Source organism: Anas platyrhynchos, chromosome 4 (assembly GCF_047663525.1).
Source record: "Anas platyrhynchos isolate ZD024472 breed Pekin duck chromosome 4, IASCAAS_PekinDuck_T2T, whole genome shotgun sequence".
Lineage (NCBI taxonomy): Eukaryota > Metazoa > Chordata > Aves > Anseriformes > Anatidae > Anas > Anas platyrhynchos.
This window is the reverse complement of record NC_092590.1, coordinates 55,490,952-55,511,938: the sequence shown is the minus strand read 5'-3', so window position 1 is coordinate 55,511,938 and position 20,987 is coordinate 55,490,952. Positions and strand designations below refer to the sequence as shown.

The 20,987-nt window shown below is 45.4% G+C and overlaps 1 protein-coding gene across 37 annotated transcripts in view; it reads right to left on the bottom strand.

Moving 5' to 3' along the window:
• The window catches only part of APBB2 (amyloid beta precursor protein binding family B member 2), a 159,324-nt gene that overhangs the window by 10,893 nt on the left and 127,444 nt on the right, over positions 1-20,987 (bottom strand). The window contains exon 1 of one of the 37 annotated variants that reach the window (XM_021269430.4): positions 14,511-14,533. The exons of 34 other annotated variants lie outside the window; for them this stretch is intronic. The gene's annotated coding sequence lies outside the window, so the exon portion shown is untranslated. Of the gene's footprint in view, positions 1-6,537; positions 6,747-14,510; positions 14,534-20,987 lie in introns of those variants that run through there. 2 more of the 37 variants (XM_038177983.2, XM_072037690.1) reach the window with 2 other exon arrangements.

Here is a 20,987-nt window from a genome sequence, read left to right as displayed (position 1 = left end):
CTGTGAAACGCTCCAAGGATTGCAGAGATAAAAATGAGTTGAATGTCGAAAATGGTGTTAAAGACTGAGCTCTGTCAGGATCAAAGACAAGATTTCAGTCACGATTAAACAACACTCACAACTACACCCTGTAAGTTGGAAACACCTTAGGCGAGAGTATTTTCAACAGGCCTTTAAAGGGAGAGGCATGGACTGGGGGCAGCCCGCTGAGCCTCACTTCTCTCACAAGCATAAATTCAGTTTTCTGACCAAAGGAGAGCCGTGTGGAAGGAGGACAGCACTAGCACTTAATGAGCATGCCTGCTTTTCAGGCAGAGGTGACACCTCTCTGTCCCTGCAGGCCTAACAGCAGCCAAGGGACCAAGTCACCATACTCGTGGTGAAGGGGCCCACCTCCCTCTCTGGTCCTGTTGTCCCTGTTAGAGGAGGATGACAGCAGTCCTGATGAGAGCTCTGCACTTGCCAAAGGGCAAATACTGCCCACAAAAATGTTCCTTTTAGTCAAAACGCACTGCTTTCATTTTCTGACAGAGCTGGTAGCAACCCCAGGTCACCTAACACTCTCCACCATGGATGTCTTGAAGAAGTGCTAATGCCTCTCTCCTGTTTGTCCTGTTAAGCCCCCTAAGCTGTGAGAAACATCTTTTCTTTGTCCTGTGAAATCTCACTCGCACTCTGTCAACCTAAGGAAGTGCAAAAAGCAGCAGTTCCTGATGTGGATACTGCCGGTGGGTGCTGGGATGGAGCTGCCAGGAGGGCCCTGGACCCCTCGGCTCGGGCAGCGTGGCCTCAACACAAACACCTCTCACAAGCACCTCCCGACTCCGGCATTTGGTCCTGCTGCTTCTGTAAATATTTCTGTGTGTAACAGCATGCATGTGCAAACAAGGCGGTATGAAATTACAGCACCGTTACGGCAGCGAATGAAACACCAGCTACTACATCAATTTTGACTGAGCTAATAAAGCCCGCAGAGCGGTGTTTCAGGCGCACACGCCAGTGTTTCACTTTAAGTACCTGAACAGCTTGAACAAAGTAAATCAGCTAATTACATATGGTAATTGTGAATATGCATAAACCTGTAGATGATCAGGGCCCACGTCTGTAAATCTGCTGAGACAGAGGAGGAAATGTGAGTTCCTCGAAACCGGCAGCAGTGCATCATCCCCAGCCCTGCCAGCACCATCTGCTTTCAAGTCATCAATCAAAATTAGCTAGCAAGCCACCCTCTCCCATTTTGACAGCGTGCAAACAATACTTCCAATTTCCTTAATCCTGAAGTCACCCCAATGCCACGCTCCCAGGAGCACCCCCACAGGGCAGGCCAGCAGCAGGCACCTGGAGAAGGCTGCGCAGGCTGGTGGCTCCTCCATCCCCAGCAGCAGCCTTGCTTCAGGCATTTCTGTGTGCAGGGCCAACAAAGCTCTCCTGGCAAAGGGCATGGCTCTGAGCACTGTGTAGCATCTGTCCCAGCATCATCGGTAACAGAATAAAACTTGGGAGAAGCCTTGTTTCCCTACATAAGACCAGAAGGCAACTAACAATTTGTCCAAAGCCTCGAGTACCAAGCAAGCCCTAAGACTGCTCTCTGATACTTCTTTTGCTTCAGGTCCCTTCTGGGTCGCTTACTCTTTCATTCGATGGCAGCTCACTTGAAGCTGATTAACATTTAAGTGAGATTTATGTGCAACCAGCCCCTTTGATAATGAAGAAGTGCTAAGTAATGTGTTTGTAATAGAAATTTATGGAAAAGGGCAAATGCCTCCTCTGACCGTTCTCCTGCCTTTACACCTTGCTGGGAGAACAAGGGAGAGAAGAAAATGAAAAGCCTTTATAAAACCCATCGCTGGATACAGATTACAGCACAGGATTAATAGATCACATCTCATCCAGCTGGAGTCTTACCCATCTCAAAAAGATGTGTGCACATGTGAAATTTGTAGGCTTTGAACCACAGCTCCTGGTAAAATTCCCTTCAGCAAGGAGAACAAGGGAGTTTAATGGGAGAATAATGTATTTCATTGCAGCAAAAAGCTTTATATTTACTGAAAGTTCACAACACAAACACACCAGCTCTGTTGGTACAGGATTATAGAGAAGGAGACTGCATAGACTGGATTATGTTTTAATCACTTGCAAGTGTAGTACAAGATCCACCGGTATCTTTCAGGATACAGGAGCTGGGTGTAAATCAGTACTCTGGAAAAAAAGCCAGAAAACCAGAAAAGTAGGTGAGAAATTTATTTTGCTGCACAAGACTAATGGGCAAGGCTGGCTCTGCTGAATAGTTAAAAAATACAGCAGAAATTTCTTAATTTTTCATAGAGTGCAGTGCTACCAAGAGACATTTTAAAAAGCAATTTAGAGAACTGCAAGGGCAATGTAAGGTGCTAAGTAGAAAGGAATTTCATTTTTATTTGCTCTTTTACCCTCCTTAATTGTTGAATGTCTACAGTAATTGTCTGCAACTTAGATAGCCATACCTATTTAACACCTGGCTAGGCATCACTTAGATGCTTAACCCTGGGTGAATATAATCACATTAAATGTGATTTATGCTAATGCTGTCCTGTCTGAGTAGCAGTCACGGCCATTTGCCACTATTAGGCTGAAGTCCCAGGAGACATCCCAATTAGGTACAGCCTGAAAGAGCAGCACATCCTCCATTGCCTTCTCAATATAAATTTACTTTTCCAAAGGTGTGTAGAACTGCATTAACCCTTTTTTTTCTCTCGTTGTTTAATAATAATAATAAAAAAGCCAACAGCCTAGTCTTGAACCCTGAAATTTTTACTTGTATCAATCAAAATTGAGTTGTGTCTATTTTAAACAACTGTGTTAAAATGATACCTGTGCAAAAAAAAATGTAAATTGCTTTGCAGATTTATATATTACAAACTGTAACAAGAATCCTCAAAGCAGAAAATGATATCCTCTGGGCTTGGCTTAAAATTCATTCCAATGCACCCAAAAGAGCCTACAGAAAATGACTGTTGATTTCTATGTCCTGATGCACACCACACACGCACCCATGAGTGTGGGGCCACAAAGCACAAGACCACGCTCATTAGGTTTTTCTGTGACACACAAATATTCCAGTATCACGAACCGCAGAGACGTTGAGGAGCAAGAAGCTGTGCAGTAATACATATGACAACAACTAGAAGGCTTCTGGATTAATGCTTTAAATCTTTTACCAAGACTGCTGTTTCACATAGGAGGAAGGGAAATGATTCGTAACTGGAACAAAGTGTGGGATGCTGCTCAGGCCAGTTGTTTTTAGCAGGCTCACATCAAGTAGTTTGCAATGTTGGGGAGAAAAATCCAAAGGCAAGAAACCAAAATTAGATGAAACAACATTCACTCAAGCTGCAAATCTCTTTGGAGAAGATTTACTGAGGACCTTTCAACTTGCATTTCACCTGCCAGATATCAGACACACTGAATGAGACCACTGCTTTCCTTACACTCCCTTCAAAGGAAACTCGTAACCCTCTTCACCAAGTAACTATCTCATCCACTGTGGAATAAAATCCTGCAGGAGAAGGCACAAAAATCCCCACTCATGAGTCTTCTCCTTCCCATTTCCCCCAGACGGTCTCTGTGCATTTAACCACATATATTCCTCTCTCCTCAATGATTAGAGTTGGAAAAGTTGTGGGAGAAAAGGAGTTTTCCCAAAGCTTCTGATAGTTGTTGGCAATCCTAAAAATGTACAAAAGCCATGCAATTTCTCTTCACTCCAGCCTACAGAGCTCCTGTGCTGTTTGGCTGCTCCCCAGTTGCAACCCAGTATGGCAGGCTTCTCCACCATTACATGCCCTGGGCATTCAGTTTTGGCCGAGGTAGTTAAGCAAGCAGAGACTTTTATTTCAATCCTCACACAACTCTAAAAAAAAATAAAAAACGGGGTTTCCTTGAAGCAAAACATCAGTTCTGCACTTATTAAATTCTCCTCAAAGGGTCTGGCGCTGACAGAGTGTAGCTTGTTTTTCTAATTCATGCATAAAATGTGCAGTGCAAATTATCCCCTGCTGGAAGGCTGAGTTCGCTTCGTTCCTTGATAACGTCACTCGCCAGCTCTCGAGGAGGAGCCGTGGCTACTTTGTGCGATACTCAGAGGCTTTCATCTGGCAGCCCTAAAACACACAGCCTGCCGGTTGCTCTTTGATGTCTTATCGTTGCCACTGTTCTGCGCCCTTCCAAGTCAGTTTGTTAAAACCCTCGTGGAGCTGATACACGTCTGATACCCAGCTCGGCCCTCTGGAGCCCAGCGCTTCCAAGCCTGGAAGCATTTGCACGACTTTCACTCCGTTTTCTTTCTGGCACATTGAACCGCACAAAGCTGCAGAAGCTGTTCCCCTAGATGTGTTCCCACATCTCCAGGCTGGCTGCCACCTCCTCTCGGACAGGGCTCCCCTCAGACTTGCTGCCACTGCCTCCCCAGCCAGAGGATGGCTCTGAGATGTTACAAACCCTTCTCTTTTTACTACCAAGGGCTGCAGAGGACCAGAGATTTACATAAACAGAGCCGTGCCAAGGTGTGACGTTATATATGAGCTCTCCAGATCCCTCAGCTGTGCCAACACAGGAGCAGCAACACACCTCGTACAGCTACGATTCCTGTTCCATGCTGGTTTTCCTTCCTAACCTCACCTCAAAATCAAACAGCTGAAGCACTGCCTTCACGGGCAAGGCGAGGAGGATTGCCTATCAGCTGTGGTCACCACCAAGGCTGTCCTGGAGACTCCATCTCGTAGCGCTGGCAGTGTGCTGGTGAGGGCAAGCCCCGGGGTGCCCATGCACCTCCAGCACAGCATGTGGCCACCACTGTTCCACATTGGGCTCGGGGGGCAGGTAGGGCTCACTGCTGCTCTCCAACTGCTGGATAGACAGGGTAGGCTGGCAAGCAGCAGTTCGGGCATCCCGTTTTTTAAAACAAATGTAAATGAAGACAGAACTTCAGGGGTAGATCCTATGAAAACCGGTGGAGACAATGACCGCTGACATTGTATTTTATTTTTCAAGGTGATTTTTTTTAATTGCTTCACAGCGTTTATGAAATATGCATGGGCAGGGGGCTGCCTTCCGACCCCGCGCAGCGTGGCTCAGGGAAAGCACACAAATGAGGAAACTTGTCAGGCCCGCTGCAGCTGCTGCTTCTCTTTTGTAGCAACACAAACTGTTGGTTTAACTCCTCGGGACGGCCGGTCTATCATATTTCATGGATGCTGTATTTCCTTAAAATAGATGAACGTGTTGTTATGCCTATGAACCACCGAACAGCCTTTGTGCAATCGATCCCGTAAATTTGATTTTAACAAATTAGTACTTAGACATTTCTGACAATGCTTCCGTCTTCCAGATCTAATTGGAAGATGTAGGCCTCTGTTTACAGGGAATATTTAACGATTTAATAAAGAAATACATCAAGTTGAGATGCTCAAAGCAGCGCTGCGCGTTTAAGCGAAGACGGCAGACTCCACCAGAGCAGCTAATGTCTCCGCTGAGAATCGTTTTATAAGTGATGCTCCCTGGTTCCCCTTGCTCTTTGTTATGCAGACAGAGAACACCGCAGTCATGCACAGACACTACCCACGAATCTGCTTGCAGCACACTTCTGCCCGCGTTTGTCTGGGAGGATGCTTGCTTCCCGCACGCATGAAGCCTGCATTAGATTGCAAAGCCATCATCAGGAAAGTTCAAACATTTCCCTAGGCCAACGCTGCCTAAAGAACTGATTAAAAACCAGCCAAGCCTGGAAAGCGTCCTCATTATATTCCACAAAGCAAACCTGAGCAACCGCTTGCATCTCTAAACCACTTTTCCTCCACCCGGTCCCGGCATCAAGTCTTTGCAATTTAGAAGGGCAAACAAAACCCACATCTCATCCGTGGGATACGATTCCAGCAGCAGGAGACTTTGGCGTGGCTGCAGCCCTTGTGCTGCAAAGCACGGGACTACAATGCCTCGCTGTGTGTGCTCCCACACACAGGCAGCATTGTCCGGGGTCCCAAACGGTCCCTTTGTACGGCCGAACAAACCCAACGCACCGGTGAGAACTTTTCGTCCCGCTCAAAGGACGAGCGAGCAGCCCAGCTGCAACCAAAACGAATGCAAAAAATGGGAAATAAGGGATCAACGTTTCCAGCTGCCACTATAATTAGCTCCTCTAGCCCCCTGCTCTTAACATCACACTTTTTAAAAATGAAAGATGGTATTTTAATGTAACTTTTCTGCATTTCAGATTACAGAGAACAGCAATATCTACACCAGAAGCCAACATCACAACCCGCTGTATTGCATGGCTTTAAACTGTGCTAAAACTTGAAGGTCTGGGTCCTGGAAAAGAAAGAAACAGTCAGTTCAACTCGGCAGTGCAGTTAATAGCAAGCTGAGAAGGTGACAGACATGTGAATTCACCTCGCTGAATTTTAGCTCCTATAGGACAGTGTTCACAAGCAAACTGATACAAGCACTGTTTGGTGCATGCCAGGAGGATAAACAGAGAAAAATGGGAAAATGAAAATCATTTACCTCTCTCTGAATCCAGGAAAGCATGAAGAAAGAGAAAGAGCAAGTTAGAAAGCACTCACACAGACAGATCTCCAGCATACGATGAGACAGGGCGGCTGTAAAGTGCTGCACATTTTGTATTCACTACTTGTTTGTAGCACAGCGTATCCAAGTGTCCTGCAACTATTTCCTTCCAGCGCTTATTTTGGTCGAATCCTGTTGCTCTGAAGTTCGTATTTTTGGAAACATGCAACGAAGCCAACAGGCATCAGCTGAATTTAGAGAGGCAGCACAGACATATCAACACGGGGAGGTAATGAAGCTTAAAATACCACACACAAACAGGGGAAGTAGTACGCGGTAAGCAAAAATGGACTGACAAAGTGCACAAACCCTCCTTCTTCTAAAATAACTCTACTTAGAGCAGACACTGACAAAACAAACAATTGTTCAGGCTGTGAAAACCTTACAGTTGTCTAAACTGCAGGAGCATACAGATCTGCATGAGCACGTTGAGTGCCTTTTCCACAAGCTCCTGCTCTGAGGTCACTCGGGCTGCCCCAGAAGGCACACGCTGCAGAAGTCACAGCCTGGGGAACCGCCTCGCACAGGCACTGAGCTGACGGCAGGAGCACAAAATCCCCACATGCCTTCATTCTTGAGGCACTCAGGACTGTGCGGACACTAACTCTTTGTATACCCCTTCCTAAAGATGGGCAGGACAGGGCCAGGAGCGTGTCCTTCTAGGGGTGCCACGTGCAGAAAGCAGCTGGTTTCACCTGACATTTCCACAAAGCACTACGTGCACCTGGAAGCTAGGTGGGTTGCTGCCTGCTTCTCCCCACCTCTCCCTGAGAACAGGACAGAGCTTCCTGCAATGCACAGTGCCACTACACAGATAACAACCTTAACCTGTGGAGGTGGGAGCTGCTTTCTGCTCCTCCAGACGCCAGGGAGAGCCAGGCTGAGGAGCCACATTCTGCAAAGCACAACCGTGGATCCAGCTTTCCAACAGGTCCTCGCAAACAAGTCTCCGTGGGCTATGCAGTCCTGCCCTCCACGCCCATGCACCACAGACCTCAGGTCTTTTAAGGACTCATCTGAGCAAGATTCACGCACAGCACAAAAACTGTGGGACTCTACATCCCCCTGGTTAGTTCTGCCTCTGAGAAATGAGTAGTGGAGTGGAAAAGTCACCCCGTGTACTTAAGGGTAGGATTAGAGACAGAACACGCTGAAGGGAAGGGATCCAATTCCCATTAGACATCTCACTTTAGCAAGCTTGTGAAGCTTACACGGGTATCTGTTGCTTAGAAATGGCTTAGTGAGTAGATCTGGAATAAACAGAGGCTTTCTAAGCCAGGTTTTAAGTAAATGTGCATATGGTTAACGAATGCGCCCATCCAACATAGGAGTGTGAGCACACATGGGTGCATATGTCCAGAGCTGGAGGTTTAATTGCAGGATACAACTCCACGAGCCTTCTGCAAAGCTAGCTGTGGCACTTATATAATGTTTAAAGGAACTGTTGGATTTGATTTTAAAGCCACATTTTAAAAAGACAAGAAACACCCTTTAAATGTCATAGCCTGGAATATAAAGCTTCAGGCTTACAACAAGCACACAGAAGTCTGCTTCAGCAAGGACTTGAGACGAGCCAGTGGCAATACCTATGCAAAAAGGACCTCTACAGATCCCATCTTCTGCACCTGGCAAATCTCAAACTATAAAGCATGAAGTTCTACTAAGATTTCATATTCATGCCTTAGAAACAAAGCACACGCATTCGTGTCCTTTAAAGTTGATGTTTTATATCATAAATGAAGCATTCAGTACATCTGAGTACTGAAGCACAGTTTATCCTTGTTGTTTTTGCCTAAAGAACAAATCCATTTTACCAATGTAGTACCCAGATTGCTTGAGAAAAACAAATACGCTCAATCTCCTTAGATACCCCAGAACAAAATTTGTTAAAAAACAAAAAAGCTTGTCTGGTGCAGTTCCTAATGCTCTACCTTAAGAACTGTTGAAACTCTACATGTTACAATTCTTACCCTCCCTCACATAAGTCTATTTCCATTATTTTACTCACTTCTGTCATCACAACGGCAAACACAGGTACCTGACAGAAGTAACATCCTTGACAAAAGGATTCTGACTTATTGCTTAGATCATGAATATCCCCCAGTTTTACCAGGACAGCACAGCAACATCCACAAATCCTAGTACGTTAACTCTCTCCCCAGATCAGTTTCTTCTCATTCCTTAATATTTTATTTCTTCATGTGCAGGACGTGGTTTCTGATCTCTCTATTTAAGAACAAAACCAGGCTTCATTTTTCTCCTGGACTCCCTCATTCTGTTTTGTGCAGAGGGCCAAGGTGCCAGTACAAAGAAAGGCAGCCACTCCTTGAGCTGCTGGCGTACAGTTGCTGTTAGAACACAATGCAGCCCTGACCTATTTTCCTTGTCAAAAGAGTACAGAGGCTGCTCCTGAGAGGAGCTGATGACAAATTGCTCTATAAAGGCTTGATTCAGGCATTTAAATAATTGTTATGGTTACTTTTTGATCCTGTAATGGATTTTTTTTTCTATTTATAGACTCCTTCATCTTAGTATTACTGATTTCAGCATAAGCAGAGTAGTGGTGTGCCTTCCATTGTCCAAAACACTCCACAGCGTGGCTAGTGAAAGCAGCCAAGCTGGACACAAGATCCATATTTATGAACGTAGCAGACATTCCCAGAAATGGTACGGTGGAAGCATGGGCCGTAGTCTGGTTGTAAAGAAGAAATAATATGGGCCCCTCTGCTCTGCTTCTTTCCAGGTGGTGAACTTGGGAGTTCCCCCTTTTTGACATCCAGTGGTGACCCGTGGAGATGTCCTCAACCAAAACCCCACTCACACCTTCGCTCCAGCTCCACGGGCTTTCAGCTGGGCTGGAAAGGATTTCACCAGGCTGCCAGCATGCAATAGACTAAGAGGTTAAAAGTAGATCTCTGTACTGTGAATACTGAAAGTTTTTTGAGCACAGACAGCCCTGATTCTTTATCTCAATGTCAACTTGAAAATATGAATAAAAAAATAGCATGATTTGTATTTTTCAGGAGAATAGAGTCAGTGTTTCCAAGTAGTATGCGCAGCAGAACAGGGATCATCTTCTCCACATGTTAATCACTGGCTTTATATGAAATGGACATGGAGTGATTACCTCTCCCAACAAAGCTTTATATTGGAAAAATATTCCAGCAATTTAGACACAAAGTACTAGGGAATGAAAACAGAACTAGAAGAAGAAATGCCTTGGATCTAGCAGGTTTTGAATGTAGTATGGTTAAACACAAGCCATGACCTGCTGGTGCAGACTCTTGAAGGGAAATCTATTAATTTTCCCATCACTGTGCAATATGCACTTGTACAGAACAAGCACACTGCAGCTGCAAATGCAGACAAACAAAACAACAAAAAACCAAACCAAAACAAAACCAGAGAAGGAAATTCAGGAAGGTGAGAAAAACACAAGCAGTCAGGCTGCCGGACTTCCCCAGGCAGCAAACGGGATTCTCCGGCTGCGGGATTCTCACACATCCAGCAGGGCTGCATCCTGCTTCTAATCAGTTAATTACAGCTTCCAAATTAATCCAGTAGCTCTTCATAGAGTGCCTTGTAATTAATGAATTAATTTCATACAGAAGACTACTTGCCTGTGTTCCTTTCATATTCCAGTAGCTCAAATACAGTTGAATCATTTACCTTTAAAAAAAAAAAAAAAAAAGGAAAAAAAAAAAGAAAGAAATGCACCCCAAGGATAGAAAGCAGCCATGGAAAGTTTTCCGTTTCCTGGCAGATTTTATTGATGGCTCTAAGTGCCAGAAATGCCATGAGAGCAGCTGTGCAAGTTCCTCAGTGCAGCGCTCTATATATTCTTTTCCAAGCTGACTGAGTTAAAAGGGGTCAAGCCAGAGCCTGCCTATATTGGGAAGATGATACCTAGAAAATACTGCCAGGGCTGCTATGCAGCATTTGAGATTCATTTCTGAGGGGAAAAGGCCAAGTCCTGTGTGGAAAACAGCCTGTTACCTCCCAGCCTGCGGGGATGTGAGCAAGGAGCATCCCTGCCAGGGACAGCCCCCAGGGGATGCTTCCTCCCCGGGAAGGAGGTGATGATCTCTGCCAGGCCCATTTATTCTGGGTTGTTTTCTGACTTCCAAGCACATTGCAGTTATGCCAGGGTCGCCTACTTCCCCCGATCACCCCCCTTCATCCTCTCTCCTTTCGCAGAGCTTCAGCACAATGCGTCCTTGTCCTCACCCCTGTCCCAGGAGAGCAGAAATGCAGCAACCCGCAGCCTCTGTGGAGTCTCCTACTTCAACTAAGCAGAGCCACTGTGCAATGGAAAATAAACCACAGCGAGAAACTTAGCAGGTTTTGCTCTTGTTGGCATCTCTGGCAAGTTACTAAAGAAGCAAGGTAACGCTGCTCTGCTCGAGTAATGCTTTGGTGGTCACTGCACTGCACGGGAGAGAATAAGGAGCCTCCCTCCCTGTGCCCAGCAGGTGAATTTAAACACAGCCTGGCCACCTGGGTGTCTGACACACTCAGCTAACAGGGCAAAGAGGTTAGCACTTGACACATCTTCATTCCCGTAGCTTCCCCCAGAGTCTGGCTGACTGCAGCTCCCCCAGTTACCTTGTTTGAGCAGATCAGAAGGAAACCAGGCTGCCACGTGTCGCCTACACCACGCACAAGTGCAGGGGTCTGCCCTCCAACCTCCACAGCCCTCAGACATCTCCACGTGGGACTACACAAGGCACAATCTGCTCTGGCCACCTCTCAGAGATAATGACCAACTGAATTTTCTTTGCTTTCAATTACTGGAAGATTTTATTTCCAGGCACATTTTACTTGGTTAAAAACACTGATGCGTGGCACAGTATTTACAGCTGTAAGTCCCCGTCCAGGCGCACCCTCTGAGGCACAGACGAGGCCCTGCTCTGGTTTTCTAATTTGTAATTACAAAGTGTAGGAGCACTTTATGCAGCAAAATGTTTACGTAAAATGTACTTACACCTCAATATCATAACATGATCAAATAAATGACCTTCATTTCCATGCAGCTGAAGTCCCTCTGTTGCTTAGAGGGTGATTATGTTCTTCCACCTATATATGCCATTAGAAAAATATATTTGTTTTCGCTGAATGTAAAATGTAAAAGCTTACAGTATTCGAAGGGTTCAGTAGCTCCTTAACCTTTTTTTTTTTTGTAAATTATCCTTAGGTTTTTTTGTCTTCCAAAAAGTATCAGACTATTCCAACAAGCTGTGGCCTTGTGTTTCTGGGCCCCTCTCACCACCAGCATGGAGACTGAGCCGAAGCACAGCCCAACCCTACAGCAGAAAGTCCCTGTTCACCGTGGGCCAGATTGTGCCATCAATTTTTAAGCAATTCACTACTGGTAGCAAAGAAGGTTTCTGCTTAAAAATTGATGGCTTGATCTAGCCTTCTGCTGCTAATCATATATTATGAAGACTGCAATAACCTAGTCGGGTTCTATTTTTAAAAGAAAAAGAAAATACGAGGCAGATTGCCACGTCAAATGAACCCAGGTTTTGTAATGGTTGAACTCTGCTCTTAAGACCAGAGGCTCTGAATCTAAAGCCCCACTGATGGTTTGGGTGCTAGACATCACACTGGCATCTGACAGGCAAGACGGGTCCTTGTTACTCCTCAAGCCCAGACCAAAAATAAGCACGGAGCAACCCCAGGTTACTTCACCACATCTTCAGGGCTTCCCTCACCTGTGCACAGCGACTGACGCCCTGAGATGAAAGAGCTGCTGCCCTTACAGACCCCTGCAGCTCACGGCCACCCCGGGCACTCACTCACCTGATGTAAGCCTACATCGGGGGGCTTTCCTTACCCGCTGCAGACCACTGCTTTCCCTCTCCTTGGGAAACGTCATGCTTGGCTTGTTAGGAACCTGGCAGCATGAAAAGAACTTTGAACAGCAGGCCACTGTTCCCAGTGATTCTCTGTTTTAATTTTTTATAGAATTACTGAATTCAGCCAAAAAGATATTCCAGAACAACAGTTTGGAAACTTGTTAAAACACGTAGAGAAGAATTTAATATTAAATCAAAATACTGTAAGAAAAATGGGTATGTTTTTTTTTTGGCAGGCACCAAACCAAATGCAGGGACACGCCACTTACTTTCTAAAACAAGGACATGAACCTGAGCACTTATTACTGGATTGATATTCCCTAATTTAAGTTTTTGACCTGGATTAACTTCACCCAGAGAATGAGGGCATTTCAACCTATCTCAAACTCCACTGGAGCAAAACCTGCACTCGATGGCTAATTAAAGGCCTAGAGAGCAGTTGAATCAATATTAGCGCTTGTATCAATTAGATCAGAGTGGTGTCCACAGTAACACAGACTTTTCACGTCATGAAACACAGGAAAGTCTGCACGGCAAACCAGAACAGCCTGCTGCACAGGACACCCAACAGACTGTCCCAGTGCAGAGGCATCCAACAGACACACCGCTTCCTCACCCAAAATACTAACTCACACCGTTTGTTTGATCCTCATCTGTATTTCAGCTGAGTGTTTAAAATAACATCCACTCTTGTAAAAGGGAAAACTAATCTGTACTTTAACAAATCTAACTTGCATTACATAATAAAGCCACACTATCTTTCTCTTTTTTCTAAATCCTCATGAAAATAAACAAGCCATTTTTTACCGAGAAATGCTCCAGGGCTAAATAACATCCTTCTCCTCACTCACAAGTTGTTATATTTACATTAACTGTGAGGCAACAGCTACACAACCGTAATTAAAGCCATGGTTTTAAGAGATTAAACAGTTCATATATTTCACTAGTAAATATCAAGACTCCACTGTGTTCAGTATCCTTTAAGGAAGCAAAACCTTCTGCCCAGAACAGGGAGAGCAGCGAAGCTCTGTAAGGTGTGAGAGACCTAATTTAAGAGTGAAGCTGCTGAGTTTAAAGAAAAAGATTAATGTGCTTGTCTCTCTTCCCTCCCTTTTGCACACAACGTAACGAGGATTCAAAGCTATATATCAATTAACAAATCAATGAAATTTCTCCTGCTGCAAATTCTTTACGAATACAGATAGGATTAAGCAAGCCCAGAGACCTCAAGGCAATACATTACATTTAAATCACGAAGTTTCCTCTTCTGTCAAAAGAGCCATTAACCATTTCACTTCAACTACCCATATTTTTACATGCACGTATCCCTACACACAGCGTGACACTTCTGCCTGAAAAATGTTTAATTCTTTTGGACTGCCACAGACTGAATGATGCCCACTGACAATTATGGGCTGAAGGAAGAAAGCCCAGACTAGCTGGCTAGAAGTTAGCTGGGAATGACACAAAAATCATTATGTACGCACTGAATGTTTGAGTTAAAACAGAGAGGTTTCTTCTTTTTCAGTACATGAGGTTCTTGCTATTCACAACTACAGCACCTATTTGCCCATTAATGCAACATTAGCAGTGAAAACAAATCATGATTATCCGCTACAGACTCCAGCTGGTCAATACGCATCCAGTAACTGCAGCTGGCTCAGGAACAATTAATTTTGAACTGAATACAGACCCCCCAAGCCCCTTAAACATCAAGGTCCATTACTTACTGCTCAAACGAGCGCATCTGAAGGGAGAGCAGCATCAAACACTCACCGCTTTCCACACAGCCCAGCATTTCTGCTACAGTGCTCTCCCAAAGGCTGTTAAGCGGCAGCTCTTGGAGAAAAGAGATCTGACTTGCCTTTGTCACACCAGGAGCTGCAATTTGCCTCGCAGGCATCCACACAGAGGCTTTAGGCTAATGGACCAAAGCTTTGAAAATACAGCTAGAGACAAAGGCTCCTACCAACATGAGACTGTTGTCCGTGAGGGGGTGGGGATAGGGATGGGGCAGGAGGATTTTTCCTGCCACTTTTTTAAGTTTCTTACCTTGTTCTTGCAGCGAGCAGGAGCGTAACTCCGGGCAGGTGGCACGCCAACACCCAACGCAACGCTCTGCCCGCAGCGCGCGTCCCGGCACCAGACGATGCACGCCACGCACAGGCTCTCCATCAGCGGGGGCCCGTCACCCCCGAGCACAGCAGCTCATTCATTTTGCAGCCAGCATCACACACCACACAGGCTCCCCCTCTCCCGACAGACTGGGCACGCTTCTGTTCGCCTGCTCCAGCTGCGAGCCAGCAGCGTTTCCCCCAAAGGGCTCTGCTCTTCTCCTGCCTTCCCGTTGGCTTTACCATGGGCTCCGAGTGGCTGGAGAAGCCCCTCTCCTCCCCCTGCGCCACGTTGCCAGCCCGTGAACTTGCCAGGCGATGCGCTCTGACAGCAGAGATCTTCTGGGGGATGCCGAGGTGCGCAGGGACTCTTTCCCCCGCAGTTTCCCCGACCCCGTGCAGTGCGTTCACAACGTGACTGCAACCGGCTGCGATGGGGAAATCCTCTTGAACAGGCTGCCGAGATGCACTGCCAAACCCGAGGGGTCGGGCACAAATACAGCCGTGTTTACTCCAGTGGAATTACCCCTGCTCATGCTCGGAGTCAGATTGATCCCTGAGCCGTAAAAACAAACACGCCAAATAATTTGATTTCCCGAACTGCCACACGTGGCAACAGGAAATCTAATTTAGAGGGGCTGCTTTGCTCTAAAGGTGACAGCAAAACCAGCCTCCTGCAGCTCCGGTTTTTATTCTCTTTTGGGAAACCTCAGAGAGAAAAGTGGGTGCCTCTGGGTGCCGGGGGGACGAATGGCTGAACACGAGTGCCAGCAGGGCAAGGAACACCACGGGTGTTCCCCCCCGCAGACAGGAGGGTGAAAAGCATCCAAGGACGGCTTGCTGGCAGGTGCTTCTTCCAGCCACCCGGCTCTTTCTGGAGCAGGATGTTTCTTCACAGCCTAAAATTACCCTGAGAGTCTACAGAGGTTCCTTCCTTCCTTCCTGTGTGCCATCAACAAGGTTTGGCAGGCTGAATTATGCAACCTGTGCCATCCCGAAAGCTTTCTGTTGATTTCCATGGGAATAACAGGTTGGAATTTAATAAACAAAGCTGTCAATGCTGCCTACGAAGAAACAGATCCAGCGCTTTCTTTCTTGGACGTGCTGGATGCCCAGCACTAGCAAGAATTCAAGACCATATAATAATGTTGACTCTTTCAGCATAGCTCGTTTAAGCTTGAAAATGATGACAATTAACCTGACAGTGATGAGAACTACCCTCTCTCTCTGCTGCTGTTCCCCTCCTTCACTCTCAGCAACTACAGCACTTACAGGCTGTGGTGGTTTTCCAGCTGGCCAAACGACAGCGCTTGTGAGAACAACGTTAGACACTGACTTGAAAGGCTCCTAAGGACAGAAGCCAAACTTTGCTGTTTTAATATGCTGAAACAGTTTGTGGGAGAGAGCCACTGTTCCCTGAACTTTGAAAATGTGTAAAAATTAGCCTAATGAACACCACATCCCAGGTTTCAACTTTCTAGCTGGCTATCCAGTAAATGAACTGGGACCGAATTCTAATCCCTTGTTGGTTTTGTTATTTTGGTACACGATGCTTGTGGTCTGTGCACCTTTCAGTAAAGATATGGCTGGGTAGGAGCATGCTGGCTCCACTACTGAGCCCTGCTGTCAGCCTTTCAGCTTCCCTTCCCCTACCCCATGCTCTCTGCTCTAAGTTTGTGCCTTCTAGTTACAGAAAAGCAGCAATGGGTTTACCTCTGCCGTCAGCAAGAGGAAAATCTCCCAGGGCTTGGCCAACAGGCAATTCCCAAAAATGAGAAAGCAATTTGGGCCCAGCATCTTCCATTTTGTGCACACACAGCTTGCTCAGGAACCACAGCCATAATTCATACTCACAGCTCTGGCAAAACTTAACTTTGCCAGTCCTCATCCCAACCCAAAATAGTGCAGTGGCTAACCTTGGACATGCATTTAAAATTCTGTATACAGGCTATATCTAGGGAGCTATCACAAACACTTCTAGCACAAACTGCACCAAATCCAATTCCCCACTGCCAGCCAGAGGTGGGAGCTTGCACCCAAATCCCTCATCAGGAAACGGGAGGGCTGTCAGTGGTGCACTTCACCTACAGGCAGGAGAAAAATTGAGCTTGCAGCACAAAATGGGCCAACGTGTTCCCCACTGCCAAACCCTGACAAGGTGAACACTTCCCAGGAGAGCTCTCAGCACCCAACAAGTTCAACACCTACACTGATAGATGTGCTGATTTCAAGGCAGCAGGGATGTTTTGGGGCATGCCTGGTATGTGAACTCAACACATGTCGTTCCAGCCTCTCCCAGCTATCACGTGCCCCCTCTCCTGGGTCTCCAGTTGGGTTATATATCCCCAGGCTGCTCTGTTCCTCACTGGAGATAAGGTTCAGCCAAGCTAACAGTGAGGGAATGGATATTTAACAGGGAAGAATCTGGGCAGGTCTCCATGCACTTGGCAGTGGTCCTGAGCCCAACTCCCCGGTTAAACTGGCAGAGAACAGCAGGGCAACTGAGCAAATGAACCTACTTATGCTGTAGGCACGGGGATGGGAGCACATCCTCCCCAGATTCATCAAATATTCCTCTTGCACAGCCAGAAGCTGATTTAACTCGGAGCAAAACACCACACATCCCAACACACAGCCCTGTAATGCCAGCAGAGCTGTGGCTGGGCTACAGAAAGGTGAACATCACCAGCAGCCGAGATCCTCGCTGCACCCACCCTGGAGGTACTGGCAGATCTTCAAAAGATGTGGATTTGGGGAGTGTTGTAACACACAACTGCAAATCCAAAGCACGGTGGATCTGGAGTCCCATTCTTGCACATCCTCTCTATCTAGTTTCATCACAAATTACCAAGAAGCCACAGCACTGCCAAATATTCTAATTTATCTGAAACTTCATATTGTTTTCAAAAAGAGCAGGGAGAAAGTGAAGGAACTTTTCATAAAGTTTAAATCCTGGATTCAGACAGGGATCTAAGAATCTCCATACACACTGCAGAACAAACTTCCAGCATCCATGGATGGGTGAGGGAAGTTTGAAATCCTACCTTTACCCCTAAAGGCTCTAATGTGACAAAATGATTACCATTTCTGAATGCCTCAGTTGGCAATATCCCATAAGGGCTTTGTTTGCTTTTTTACACTCAGCCCCCTGAAGCCATGTACGTACTTCAGAAATGAATAGAGGCCACGAGCAAGCGTTCAGTTTGCTTTGTCTAATTCATCTCATTATGCTGCTATTGGAAGTTGAGCGATAGCAGAGATTAAAAGCAATTTTCCTAATTAAATACACACGGTGCCAAAAAAAAATCTTTCTTAGTGCATCTGTTCTTGTGGGTTTGGGTACTTTTTTGTATCATATGTGTATCTACATTTTGGAGACATACACGTAAGGTTTATTTAGACTCTTCAGACTGCACCAAAAGGAACAGGCAGAAGATGAAACTTCTCAATCAACAAATACTGATGATACACAACTACAAAGCAAAAGCAATTCAATATATCCTTAGCCAACTGAACTAGACCTGCTATCGGCTTGCCCAAAGACCTACACCATTAAGAGACTGTCTGCAAACGCAGAGGACAGGCTACAAGGACCCACGTGGACCCTTCCACTTGGAGCTACTGAAAAATGATTCCTTAAGTAATCTACAATTCCTCTTTATGCATCTTCTTGACAAACACAGCATCACCCCAAACACGGCCATGTGTCAGTAACAGGCATCCCAGAACAAAGGCAAGCTCAGTATCACAGGTGCTTGGCTAAAACAGAAAAAATCACTGACTTCATCCACATTAAACATAAGGTCAGCAGGATACCAGGTCAGGTACTGATGCCAGCCATCCTTCCTGACCTAGCAGACCTCAAACTCCTTTGTACTCTTTTTAAGATTAATCGTTTGCTCCTTTCTTTTCCACCAGTTATTTTCGGCTATTACAAGAACCACCCTAGCCCTGCTGGGAAATAACAGCTGAACTATCCTGCTGCTCCCCGAGGTATTACACGATTGTACTCAGCAATGCCCAGGGTTTCCAGCCCCACACCTGTAAGTTATGGACTAACCCAACTCATGCTGAAGGTAATGAAAGACTTCCCATTAATTAAAAGGGGAATTTGGTCAGACCCAGAGGGCACAAGAGTCTACTTCTAGCCAGCTTTGAAATTTGTCACAGTGCAGAAAGGGGAACTTCAAGCAATAAATTTTAGAGGCAATTGAGTTCTGTATTTAATGCATCATTCAAATTATAAATTTAACTTATTTTTACAGCATTAAGTTGAATTAAGACGAATAGCATTTATGTGAGATATGAAAGATATAATGCACAGATTTTTCAGTGTCATCAAATTTTCAGTGTCATCAAGCACAATTTTCTTCCTGCAAAACCACAGACGTTCACGTAACACTAAACACAAAACCAAGTCAGTCAGTAAAAAAAAAACTAAACGTTTAAGACACTTGCAGCATCTGTTGAAAAAAATCTTTCAGTTTACTCAAATTAGTGTTTAAGTTTCTGCTAATCAATTTGCACATATCAAAGAGACTTCAGCAGGCTACCTACCTCCATGGCCGGAGGGCGAATTGTGCTGAATGCCACAGCCAAACAAAGGCCCTTCCCCTGTGGAGCCAACATCAGGAACCAAGCCAACACATCGCTCTCAGAATTATGAGCCTGGAGTGAAAACGGTTTCTAAGCACACGTAATGGTTAAGGCTGTACACGCTCTGATTTCCATAAAGACATCCTGCATATAAATATTTGAATCTTAATCAGCTAGTAGCGAACAGGGAAAGGGATCCCGAGGCAGACACAGCATTTAAATAATTGAAGTGGGGAGCTGAGAGCAAGCTCATCCCCTTGTGTTTTAGAGGCATGTTCCAAATGACTACAGCGGTGCACTTCAGTCAAGTTTGTGACAGAGCTCAGAGACAGCACAACACTGAGAGCTTATTTTACTCTAGCACATGTTGAATTTCAGAAGACCTTCAGTGGTTTACAAATACACAGGCATCTCACAAGTGCCCTTGATATCAGAGTATAACACTGATGCAAAGTGTTTACGTAGGTGGATGTAAATATTGACACGGAGAAGGCACATATAGAAACATCCCATCTATAACTCTCCAGCACAGCACATGAACTGCTTGAAGAGAAGGAAAAACAAGAGATGGATCGTTTTCTGGCTGCACTTTTGCTTTTTAATTTGCTGTATTAGCAAGTCATGAATGCCCCACATTTCATTAAGTAGTGTAACACAGAGATAACCAAATTAAACCCTTTCTACTGCCCAGGAAGTTTTCTCCTCTGAATTACTTTACCAGAAATGACTTGCCCAGTCCAGTAATCATTTGTAGGAAGTCAAGTTTTTGCCTACCACACAAAACAATGAGCGAAGTAAATATGTCTTACAAAACGTTGACCTTTCCAAATAAGCTCCCGCATGACAGAGCGTCTGTTACTGCTCACAGAGACATGCTGTAATCAAGGTAACAGGGAGCTGTGTCGGGCATTTCAGCCAGCATGGGGCTTTTAAGTATTCTTAGCATGATTTTTCTTTAAACACTGCTTGTTTCTTTGGTGACCTGTGCTCTCTGTGCCTTTTCTGCTCAGGTTTTCACATGCCCATCTTATTGGTAACTGAACAGCTTCAGAGGGAGGATGCTATTTTTTAGTGGTCTCTGCATGCGCAACTGATTGCACGTGCACCCATGTGCATGACAAGGCAAAGTAAATAAATTAATTTGAAATCACCTTTAATTGGCACTTAAGAGCCAAGCTTCTAGTTGGTGTTGAAAACAAGGGGGCTTGCAGAGAGCTTGGGAGTGGGACATTTGCTGTCCCAGAAGGAAAGCAGCTGCCTTCTGCATCACTTGCATCGGTGTTTTGCCATGAAGTTAAAGCAGGTAAATAGAGGAGCTCAGCCTGCATGTAGCACCTGTTTGATTAACATACAGCGGAAAGAATAACAGAAGCATCAAATTTCTACCCTACAACAGCCGACAGTAGCTCTCCTGTGCCACAGGTACTTTTCACAGGCAGTCCAGCTATTATCAAGGGACCTGAGAACTTCAGTGGCTATCACACAGATTACCCTAGTTGTATCCTAAATCCTTTAACAGCTGGAATCCCAGGGAGTGCACGGAGATTTTCTAGCACAAATCTGTACAAACACACTAAGCCTTACTAAGTCATTATGCCATCTTTTCTACTAATTGAGATAACCCAGCAGCATCACTGTGGCTATTTGTAGTCCAGGCTCAGATATACAATTTGACTTAACTGTGAGAAAGGCGTGTCAGAAACAGCAAAATCCCCTGTTGTCACATGTAATCATTTTTCATCCCATTAGTGGAACTGGGCAGAAGGGATATTAGAGATGCTGCCCTAACATGGTGTAAACCACTATTGATACAAAACCA